A 12,245-nucleotide genomic window follows, 5' to 3' on the forward strand; every position below is an offset into this window, starting at 1 on the left:
GGCGCCTCGGACGGGGTCACCGTGAAGCGGGGAAGCCACTCTCTCAGGATGGGGTTCAGATAGCGCCTCGCCGGGAACGGGAGATGGCAAAATGGCGCACCATTCTTTGATTATTTTTTCTCATAAATATCCTGCTGGATGCGCATCGGATCCAATTCCTTATTGGTTGACTTGAGGCATGGATTGTTGTCATACATAGATTGGAAATTGGAATAGGATTAGAGCAGGCGAGGTTGAATTCATAAAGCTGAAATGGATTCTATTGAGCATGGTTCATTGGTTCTTGACTGCTCTGTACTTCATTTCTGTCGATCACATCTTGGCATGGTGCTGTGCCTGCGACGGCGAGCAGTTGATTGATGCATGGAGCGAGCTGCTTGCGCTGCTTTCGATCCAGTCAGTGTGAAACTGTTCCTTGAACGCGCTTCTCCTCTCTGAATCTGAAGCCTGAAGAGGCACCTGTTCGGGTCTTGAGGATACTCGATTTCTGGATCCTTTTTCAGCGGCAAGCAGTAGTGTATCTACTGTCTATTCTCATCGACGGGTGAAATTGCTCTGGTGAAGTAGGATGCAAAATCACACCACCTGAACCTTGTGGCAGAGAGAATTGTAGATATAAGGGGATGCCTCTTGATCTGAACCTGCAAATGCCCCACCGGGAAACAAACATGAGATTGGGCGACCAAAAAGAAACATTTTTTTCAGGGGGGGAAAAAGGAGAGCAGAACTTCTAATACCAAGCTATTTTTCTATATTATTTGATTCAGCTAGCGAGCTGGCCACATCTAAATTACTAGCAAGCCTTGCAAGCAATTCTTCTTGACTTTATTTGAATTTATGCCCTTTTTACCTTTTTTTTCTAGAAAAGACCTTTTCACATCTAAATCACAGCAATGGTCTTATACTCTATCTTATACAGTGTCACATACGATTTTTTATGATACGAAGGAAAAAAAGATGAGAGAAAGAGTGTCTCATGAGCTAAAATTTAAGATTATGATACAACTATATTATAGTAGTGTATGAGTTGTTAGGCTAGTCTCAATGCATAGTTTCATAATACAGTTACCAAGACTATAAACTAGGTAACCCAGCCATATGAGTTTTATGGGGATGAAACGTCTCTCTCATCTGATGAAACTCTTTCATTTAATGATTCTGTCAAGTCAGCAATTTTGCTTATGTGATACTCTATTTAATATGCATGACACTCTCATAAAACATACATTGGGACTGACGTTATTGGCATGCAAAAGCTAATGCAAAGAAGCTCTGCCAAATATGGACCGACCTATTGGATGTGACGCGGCTGACAAACTAGACTCGTTGTCTAGCAATTAATTTTAACCGTCAGTTAGCGGAGCTATAGCAGGAAATGTGAAAGGGCTTGTTTAGATCAAAAAGTATTTAGATTTTTACATTGTAGTATTTTTGTTTTATTTTGACAAATATTATCTAATTATAGAGTAACTAGGTTTAAAAGATTCGTCTTACGATTTACAGGCAAATTCTGTAATTAGTTTTTTGTTTTCATCTATATTTAATGTTATATGGATGTGCTGTAAGATTCGATGTGACGAGAAATTTTGAAAAGTTTTTGGTTTTTGGAGTGAACTAAACAACGCCAATGTCTGTGCAAAATGCAGAAGAAATCCTGAAAACGGTTTACAATCTGAATTCCCTTGATTGTTTTCTTTCCCATTTTGTCAAACAAATTTTCAATCCTTTTTATTTAGTGCATGATGTACGTTTTTTAGTCAGATTTGGGTAGAGGCCCCTGCTAGAGCGTCAAAACTTCGTTGGTCAAACAAAAATATTGGAATTTGGAAACTATACAAATATAGCAAAAAAACAGCTTATCGGTCAAGGTTAAATTTTTTTGTTCACACAAGCCGTCTACAAACCCACGGAGAAACGATAGGCACATATGGGCCTCCAATTCTGTAGAAATAGGTCCTAGTTGTTTCCACGACAAGATCGCAGCCTTAAAATAAATGCTTTGTACAAAACAGGTGGTGGATGGGCTAAGACGGGCCGGACCAGATGTGCACGGGTTTCTTGTCGAACTGGAGGGGCCAAAATCCACATAGAACTCACAAATGATTCTAAAAAAAACATAGAACTCACAAATTCACTTTTTTCCCTAGAGTGGAGTTGCATGGAACAATTCCCTAAAAAATCTAGAGCAGCTCTATAAAAAATCTTATGTGCTTTGGAAAAAACATAGAGGGCCAAAATCACTTTGGACTTGATGATTCAGACTATCAAGGAGTGTTGGCGTCGTTTCTTGCACCCAATAGGCCCTAGAGAATGGTAAGCATGATAGAGGGCGATAGCCTGGTGTTAAGGGTGTGGGTGATGATGGAGGGGGTCTAGATTTCATCATCGGTAATCGTTCCAACTGTGAGAAGCCGCAGCGAGGGCCAGAGTGTGGAGATGGAATTGCACTCAGGCCAGTCTCAATGCATGTTTCATGGAAGTGTCATACACACATAAGCAAAATTGCTGACTTGGCAGGGTCATTAACTGAAAGAGTTTCATCAGATAAGAGAGGAGTTTCATCCCCATGAAACTCTTGTGGCTCGATTACCTAGTTTATAGTCTTGGTAACTGTGTCATGAAACTATGCATTGAGACTGGCCTCAAAGAACATGTGATGCTTGTCTTCGATGTTGTTCTTGCACCTATGAAACTTGTCGTCATCAAGAACGTTCTTGTAGAAGAGGTTAGCAGGTGCTCAATCTATCCTTGAAGTACAATAGGAGAATTTTTTAACTGTGTTTGGGAATAATGACTCCCAAAACATTTTGTTCTAGGGATCTATCTCTCCTAAGCTTGGAGCAAGAGCAGTGTCCGCGTCTCTTGTCTTGAAACGCTTACCGGTGAGCAGCAACAGCCTGAGGTCACTAGAGCCGTCGAGGGGAACGAGAAAGTAGGAGAACTGCATGCTCCAAGCGAGCAACACCAGTAGCCGAGTATACTACGTAAGTACAAATCAAACCTCCACTAAAAAAAGTACAAATCAAACCTGCTCTGGAAAACTTCACTACTGAGACGTCAAGTCAGACAGTCTAGGAGAAAAACAACCGGTGTGAGATGACAATTGAAGCCATATCAGGAAGCCAACGATCTTTCCAAAAGGAAGCAGTGACCCTACTGTGTGGCTTCTACTTTGGTGATGGAGCGGAAGGTACCTAGTTCGTTGTCAATCACACTCCAAAGGAAGGAGGCGCCAGCAGCCACCAAAAAGTAAAAACCTCAGCCGCCATTGTTTCCAAAGAGCAGGCTCGATCGGAAAAAAATTGTCAATAAATTTTGTGAGGGGATTGGTAGATAGGATAGATAGATAGATAGAGATAGAAAATAAATTGAGTCGTAGATTTAGTTAGAGGGTGTTTGGTTGGAGATATTAAAGTTTAACAGGTACCGTAACATTTTTATTTTATTTGACAATTATTATCTAATTATAGAGTAATTAGGCTTAAAAGATTCGTCTCGCAAATTACTCTCTAACTGTGTTTTTAGTTTGGTAAATGATTTATATTTAGTACTCCATGCATGTGTCCAAACATTCGATATCATGGGAGTTAAGTTTAACTCTGTAAACCAAACAAGGCCTTAACCATGGTGAGTCGCTGATGATGATGAACCCGATTTACCCCTTGCCCACCCACTGAATGAATACCGATACACGCCGCGCCAGAAGCAGAGCACACAGCCTCGAACATGTGGTGCTCGCAGTCGCAGGCCCGTCGCCGGCCAGCAACTATGGAATAGTACCCGCGGCCCGTTGATTTTGCACGCAGCTCCGAGAACGCCCACCGCCATCCAGCCATCGTCGTCGTCACTCGTCACCTGCTGGCAGTGGCACAGGCAGGCATGCCCGCTATTGTGTTGTGTTGATGCTCACGGCTGGCCGGCGTGTTTGTGTGCGCCGCCGCGAGGCACGCGAAGTAGGGTGACCCCACGTCCACGTACCTGGTGGGGGAGCTGTACAAGACGCTGGCCACCTACGGGATCAGATCAACGTCGTGTGCACTCACCTCAGCTGCGTTGTGTCGAGCCGTGGAACGGAGCCAAGAACAAGTTCATCTACGGATCTGCCCCTGCCATGGATCCCAGTACAACAACCAGGGCAGGGTGGTCCGATCCATGGACCGGCGCCTCTAGTAACAAACGCACAATTCTCTAACTAGATGTGTTAAAATTTAGGATCGACTTAGGGTAGAACCAGTGGGGAAAAATTCTCTATTGTGGATAAACAAGTGACGCAGTAGTAGTTCTATGAGATCTAGGAAAAGGAGAGTACTGGGTTCATACCATCGGAGGAGGTGGGAGCAGGCGCGGTGGAGGATCCGGATCCGGAGGCCGCCATGTCTTCGGTGATGGATCTGCGCTAGGCAGCGACGGTCGATGAAGTCTCGGTGGTGCAGTGGCGACCGACGGAGAGGAAATGGTGGTGTAGTGCAGTGGCGGCGCAGAGGGCTTCCCGTCACTAGCTGCGCCCCTACTCAGATCGGGATTAGGGTTTCGGTGGGGAGTGCGGCTCACGGTGAACCTCGTAGTGAGAGCCGATGGCCCCCATCTATATTTATAGCGCAATGTGACAGGGGCCGTCCAGCTATAGATGGGCTAGGCGCCCCCGATCAGGGCGCAGGTCAAGGCCCGATTAGGCCTTTGGGCCTAATCGGTGGGAGATCATTCCAACATTCTCTCCCTTGATCTCAACCTTTCTTTAACCTTTAAACTTTGACTTTAAACACTTTACTTTTTACTCGTTCCATCACAGATGAGTGCACAGAGCATGCTTCATCGTTACAGTCTATAGCCGATAGATTTGACAGCTACAGTGCAGGTCTCTGATCTTAACTTTAACTTTGGGCCATTTATAGGTCAGGAATCATAGGCTTTCTCTTAAACCCATGCCGGCTACGTGTTCTCTGAACACATTGGGTGGTAAGCCTTTTGTAAGTGGATCTGCGAGCATCTTTTTAGTCCTTATGTGCTCAAGACTTATGTTTTGATCCCGAACTTTATCCTTCACAACATAATACTTTATGTCAATGTGTTTGGCAGCACCACTTGACCTATTGTTGTAAGCATACTGTACTGCTGGATTATTATCGCAGTATAATTTTAGTGGTTTATTTATGCTGTCGACCACCTTTAAAACGGGTAGGAACTTCTTTAACCAGTTCACCTGCCCCGTTGCCTCATAATATGCTACAAACTCGGCATACATTGTGGATCATGTAGTGACGGTTTGTTTTGAACTTTTCCATGAAATAGCTCTCCCTGCGAGAGTGAAGACATATCCAGACGTGGATTTTCTATCATCTCCCGCATAATCAGAATCCGAGTACCCTTCTATGTGCAAGGATTCTGACCTTCTATACGTCAGCATGAGGCCTTTTGTGCCTTGCAAATAACGCAAGACTTTCTTTACTAATTTCCAGTGTTCCTGTCCTAGATTGCTTTGAAATCTGCCAAGTAACCCGATAACAAACGCTAAGTCAGGGTGCGTACAGATTTGAGCATACTGTAAGCTTCCGACAGCAGAAGCATATGGAACCACTTTCATTTGATCGAGCTCGTATTGGTTCCTAGGGCATTGAAAATCCCCATATCTATCGTCCTTGACAATGGGTGCAGGTGATGCACTACATTTGTGCATATTATACTTCTTTAGAATCTTTTCTATATATGTCTTTTGTGACAGTCCTAGTACGCCCTTTTCTCTATCTCGGTGAATTTCTATGCCCAGAACAAAAGAAGCTTCACCAAGATCTTTCATGTCAAACTTTGAGGACAAAAACTTCTTTGTCTCCAGTAGTAGACTGATATCACTACTAGCAAGTAAGATATCATCCACATACAAGATTAGGAAGATAAACTTTCCATTCTTAAACTTTGAATATACACAATTGCCCTCAATGTTTTATTTAAACCCAAAATGCTTTATGGTTTGTCAAACTTCAAGTATCACTGTCTTGAAGCTTGCTTCAACCCATAGATTGATTTCTTTAAGCGACATCCCATCTGTTCTTGGCCTTCCATGACAAAACCTTTCGGTTGTGCCATGTAAACATTTTCCTCTAAATCCCCATTTAGGAATGCCGTCTTTACGTCCATCTGATGCAACTCTATATCATAATGTGCTACTAAAGCCATTATGATTCTGAAGGAATCTTTAAATGAGACTGGAGAAAATGTCTCATTGTAATCAATTCCCTCCCTTTGTGTGAAATGTTTCGCCACAAGTCGCGCTTTATGCCTTTCAATATTCCCTTGAGAGTCATATTTAGTCTTGTAGACCCATTTACAGCCTACTGTTTTGGCTCCTTTAGGAATAGGTTCTAAGTCCCAAACTTCATTGGTACTCATTGATTCCATTTCATCTTCCATGGCTTTAAGCCACTTTGATGAATGATTGCTTTTCATAGCTTCTTCAAATGAGGTGGGATCACCCTCCATTTGAGCTTCTTCTATGTTATACACCTCATAATCATCCAGAATGGCTGATCTTCTAACTCTTTGAGATCTCCTAAGAGTCATTTGTGGGTGCCTCTTGGGGCTGTTGTTGTTCTTCCTCGTGGGCAACAGGTGGTGGTTGCACGGGATCCTGAAGGACAGGTTCCTCATGTTCATCCATTGTTGCCACAGGAGAACTAACAACAGGTGTTGGCACTACAGTGGTAGGCACTGTTGGTGCAACAAGAACAGGTAATTCAAAAAATGGATCCTGAATCATCGGAGTGCGTACACATACCCGCTTCTCTTCAAGATCAATTTTTCGAGCTACCATGCTCCCCCTGATCATTTCATTCTCTAAGAAAACTCCATGCCTCGTTTCTACAAACTTTGTGTATCTATCTAGGCAGTAGAAATGATAACCTTTTGACCTTTCAATGTAGCCAATAAAATGACAACTCACTGTTTTGGGATCTAGTTTTCCAATATTTGGGTTAAATACTTTAGCCTTAGTAGGACTCCCCCAGACACACAAGTGATTTAGTGAGGGCACTCTTCCTGTCCTCATCTCATATGGTGTTTTGGGCACCGACTTACTTGGTACTCTATTGAGAATATAAATGGTGGTTTTTAGAGCCTCCATCCAAAAACTCTTTGGTAAGATGGAATAACTCGTCATGCTACGCACCATATCCATTAGGGGACGACGGTTGCATCTTTCAGCTACTCCATTCTACTGAGGTTCGCCCGGTGTGGAATACTGGGCTACTATACCATTTTTCTGTAAAAGCCTTGTAAAAGGTCCAGAAATTTGGCCATATGGGGTGTGCCGACCGTAGTACTCTCCCCACGGTCGGATCGGACTATCTTTATCTTTAAATTATGCTGATTTTCAACTTCAGCCTTAAATATTTTAAATTTATCCAATGCTTCTGTTCTTTCTTTAGTTGGATAAATATAGCCATAGCGGGAGTAATCATCTGTGAATGTTATAAATGAATCATAGCCATCCACGCTTTTCATAGGAAAAGGACCACAAATGTCTGTATGAATTATTTGTAGTATTCCTGTGCTTCTTTTAGCATCCTTTTTAATTTTCTTTATGTACTTTCCTTTAATGCATTCTCTACATTGCTCTAAATCTGAGAACTCTAATGGAGGAAGAATGTTATTCTTCACTAGTCTTTCTATTCTCCCCCCTCAAAATATGGCCTAAACGACAGTGCCATGATTTCGACGAGGCATCTTGAGTTCTCTTTCTTTTTCTATTGGAAACCGCAGACGAGGATACATTATCAATCACATCACATACGGAATTAACACATTCACGAAGTGATAACAAATAAAGATCTTGCTTTAAAAAAGCAATACCAACACTATCATTATTACAGAAAATCTCACACTTGCCATTTCCAAAATGGCAGCCATAACCATCATTGTCCAAACAAGACACACTAATTAAGTTTCTCTGTAAAGAAGAAACATAAAGAACATCTCTAAGCAAAAGGATAAAACTATTAGCAAGTTTTAAAGAAACATCGCCAACAGCTTCCACGTCCACCTGGACTCCATTTGCTACTTTAATTTGTCTTTCTTTTCTTTGCGTAGTCCGCGTCGAACGGAATCCCTGTAAAGAACTTGCAACATGAACAGTTGCCCCTGAGTCAATCCACCAAGTAGATTTTGCATATTGTACATAAAGATATTCATTTACAAAAGTAATAATGTTCTCACCATTCTTTTCCATTATCATCTTTAAGAATTTAGGGCAATCTTGCTTGAAATGCCCCTTTTTGTGGCAGTAGTGACACAGATCTTTGTTCCCTGGAGGAGGTTGTGCCTTTTTCTGCTGGGGCCATTGGTTTAAGCTTGTTGTTTAGATGGTTCATCTTTGATATGTGTTCTCTAATGCCATTGCCATTGCCAGGCCAGAGTACCTTTCTGTCATCAGCTGCTTAATCAGCTGAGTAGCATATATATCTTTGAAGAGCCATGAAACTGACCTTTTACTTTCTCAAGGTACTCTGCAATAGTGTCACACTCTCCAATTGACCCCACTATAGTAGGATCAATTGTGTTCTTTACCACTGCCAGACATTTCTTGTTGGCAGTGGCCCACTGTCTCTTTTGAAGGTCAAAGATCATTCTGTCACTTACATACTTTCCTTCTCTTATTGCCCATGCAACATCAGTCTCTTCAGCTCCCCTCACCCGTTCCACTAGCTCAGTGGGAAACGGTGTGGAGATGACCCAGTCGACCTCAGCCAAGATGAAGGCCAGGTCAATCTATTTCTTCCATTATGTGTAGCTGTCTCCTTTGAGGGCTGGAATATCTTTGATATATGCCATCAAGGAGACTTCTGAAACACATTCAAATTAAGTGAGAACATAATACAATAATTGCATGATTTAGTTCCAACTATGGTCAAAAGTAAAACATACAATTAATCCTTTTACATTAATTCTACAACACCTTTGGGCTGAAATATAATTAATGCATATCAAAGCCATAATAACATTATAATATTGCTATTAATCAACTTTGGTCACAATAATAACAATATTATAATAATATATAAATTTATCCAATTTTATCCTTTTACACTAATTCTACATCACTTTTGGGTAGAAATAGAATTAATGCATGACCACAAACTATAATAATATCATAATATTGCTATAAATCAACTTTGGTCAGAATAATAACAATATTATAATAATCTGTAATTTTATCCATTTTTCAAAATTAAAATCTCCTGTCGGTTTGAATTTAATAATGAAAAATGAATAAATAACTTTAAGTACGCAGCGGAAACTTTAATAAACATTTAATTCTATTTTCCAGAAACTATACAAAAACCTTACTGTTCTATGGATATAATTATCTTTGGACAAAAAATATACAGAGAAAAGGATTATAACTATCAAAAAAATAATAAAAAAAGCATCAATAATAGCTTCTAGAAAAAAGAAAAAAGAAAAACTTATGTAAACGGTGCAGTTCGGCCAATTTTGGCCTGTCCCCACGCGCGGCCTGCGCGGTGACCCGCAGCCCGCTGGCGCACGCGCACGACCCGCACGGCCTAGCAGCCAACTCGAGCGCAGCGGCCCAGCTGCGTGCGCGCGGGGTCTTTTTTTAGCTTTCTTTTGGCCCAGCTTCGCGATTTGGCGCAGCAAGCGCCCGCGCCGCGCCCGACTCGCCACCCAGGCTGCACCGTGGGCCTGGGCCAGCAAAGCCGTTCCCCGCCTGGGCCATATGTTGGCCCAATCGATGCGTGCCGTTGGTTTAGATCCAAAGGTCGCCCTTCATTTTTGGTAGGATAAAACTAGGGCCGGCCGATTTTCCCTCAAACCCTAATCCATTTCCCTACCTCCTTTCTCTCTTCTACACGGCGCCGCCCAGGGGCAGCAGCCGGCGCGACGACGGCCATGGAGGCCACCGGTGAGAGGGCCGCCGCTGGGCGGACCCGGCCACTCCCCTTCCTTTTCTCTCTTTACCCCTTCCCTTCTCCTTTGCCACGCCCAACAGTGAGCAGCATGGCACGCAGCAGCTGGTGGCGCCACCAAGGCACCCCTCGACGGCGCACGCGTGCGTCCGCGCGCGGTGCCGTCGAGTGGTCCCATGGGTGGCTCCCTTTTGGCAGATCTCGCGTGGTAAGTATGCAGAGTTGGGATTCTAGGGTTAGGGTTTGACTGTGTATCCTTTCTTTATCCAATTCAAAATCGGATAAACTTTTCTCTACTGGGTTTGATAGATCCAAAGTGGATCTATCCTTTCTTCTTCCCCAAAACTCTATATCTACTCCTAGAGTAGGCATTCGATACCAATGTTAAAATTTAGGATCGACTTAGGGTAGAACCAGTGGGGAAAATTCTCTATTGTGGATAAACAAGTGACGCAGTAGTAGATCTATGAGATCTAGGAAAGGGAGAGTACTGGGTTCATACCATCGGAGGAGATGGGAGCAGGCGCAGTGGAGGATCGGAGGCCGCCATGTCTTCTGTGATGGATCTGCGCTAGGCAGCGATGGTCGATGAAGTCTTGGTGGTGCAGTGGCGACCGGCGGGGAGGAAATGGTGGTGCAGTGCAGTGACGGCGTAGAGGGCTTCCCGTCACTGGCTGCGCCCCTACTTAGATCGGGATTAGGGTTTCAGTGGGGAGTGCGGCTCACGGTGAACCTCGTACTGAGAGTCGGCGGCCCCCACCTATATTTATAGCGCAGTGTGACAGGGGCCCTCCAGCCATCGTAGCTTGCGCCCCTGTCGACGAAAGCTAGTCGGCAGTCTACCTTGGGGTATACCCACGGTAGTAGTTTATCGGTAGACGGTGCGCAAGCTACGAACTCGATGGTGACGCAAGACACAGACAAGGTTTTTATCCAGGTTCGGCCGCCGTGTGGGCGTAATACCTACGTCCTGTGTCTGGTTGTATTGATTTGAGATAATGATGTGTATGATCTGTCCTCTAGGGGACCCCTGCCCCTCCTTATATATCCTGAAGGGACAGAGTTACAAGCAAAGTATCCTATTTGGTACAATATCTTGTAGCCTTGCGGTGCACGCCGACCAGTCGTGCGCCGCACGTCTTCATCCTGTGGGCCGAGCCACCTCTGATGGTGCGGCCCATATAGGCCCATGAGGGTATAGGGGTTTATACCCCCACAGCTAGTCCCCGAGCACCATGTATTGTGATGTAACACGCCGTCTTGAGCTTCTTCGATCAGTGAGGCTTGACGTCTTCAATAAGTACGAAAGTCGCCCAAACAGTTGCAACGGTATTTTGACCAACTCAAAAGACAGTTGATCAACATTGACATCGAAGAAGCAGGTTGTTCGAAGAATGCATGGTGCTCTTAATTAAAAAAGATTTTTTTCCTGGTGAAGTGTGCCCACTTTACTTTTCTAAAAAGTATAGACCTCAAAAAAGCAAGCATATTCACCGCAAGGTGAAGTGTGCCCACTTAGTCCCTGAGCCTTGTAGTAGGTGACGTAGGCACGTGGTGCCAGGGTCTAAAAAGAAAATCATAGAAATTCTAAAACTGAGATGCATCGCCAGATGCATCGTACCGATGTAGTCCCTGAGCTTGCTGGAAGGCGAAGTATGAGTCTTGTAGCAAGGTCTAAAAAATTGAATTTTCCAGTCCCCGAGCATATCATGCTCGTCTGCAATTGAATAGACTAATCGACCAGTCCCCGAGCATATAACGCTCGGTGGTCGGTACAGTCTCCGAATTCTCAAATTCGTGGGCTGGTCGACCAGTCCCCCCGATCAGGGCGTAGGTCAAGGTCGGTGGGAGATCATTCCAACAAGATGATCTTCCATTCCTTAATTGATGATGATTGTTGGGCTTCAACCAACTGATCTACTTTGCATTATTGTTGTTTTGTGTGTAAACAATCGCTGGACCTGGTTCACGCTGACGTCGACGACGGCAAGGTCCTCTTCGTCCCGTGGGTGGAGACTGACTTCAGGACCGGCGAGGACCTGTGGTGGAGTGCATGAGGAGGATCCCACACCAGCGGGGCTCAGTGCCCACATATGAGCTATGTATGCTTCCTGTTCCTGTGATTTTTGGTGTTATAAGTATTGATATTCTTTTCAATAAATTTGGTCAAATTTATTTTGGGACGGAGAGAGTATGTCTATATATAGTGGCTCATATCAATCTCTAGTTACTTTGCCAATATTTTTCTTTCTCCATGAATATAGAAGATTCTAGATGTAGATCTAGACCAATTTATGGCAAAATTCTAGTTCATTCTTTCACTTGTTT

At 43.6% G+C, this 12,245-nt stretch overlaps 1 pseudogene; it reads left to right on the forward strand.

Moving 5' to 3' along the window:
• Positions 2,657-11,974, forward strand: LOC110434735 (annotated as a pseudogene).

Source organism: Sorghum bicolor, chromosome 4 (genome assembly GCF_000003195.3).
Source record: "Sorghum bicolor cultivar BTx623 chromosome 4, Sorghum_bicolor_NCBIv3, whole genome shotgun sequence".
Classification (NCBI taxonomy): domain Eukaryota; kingdom Viridiplantae; phylum Streptophyta; class Magnoliopsida; order Poales; family Poaceae; genus Sorghum; species Sorghum bicolor.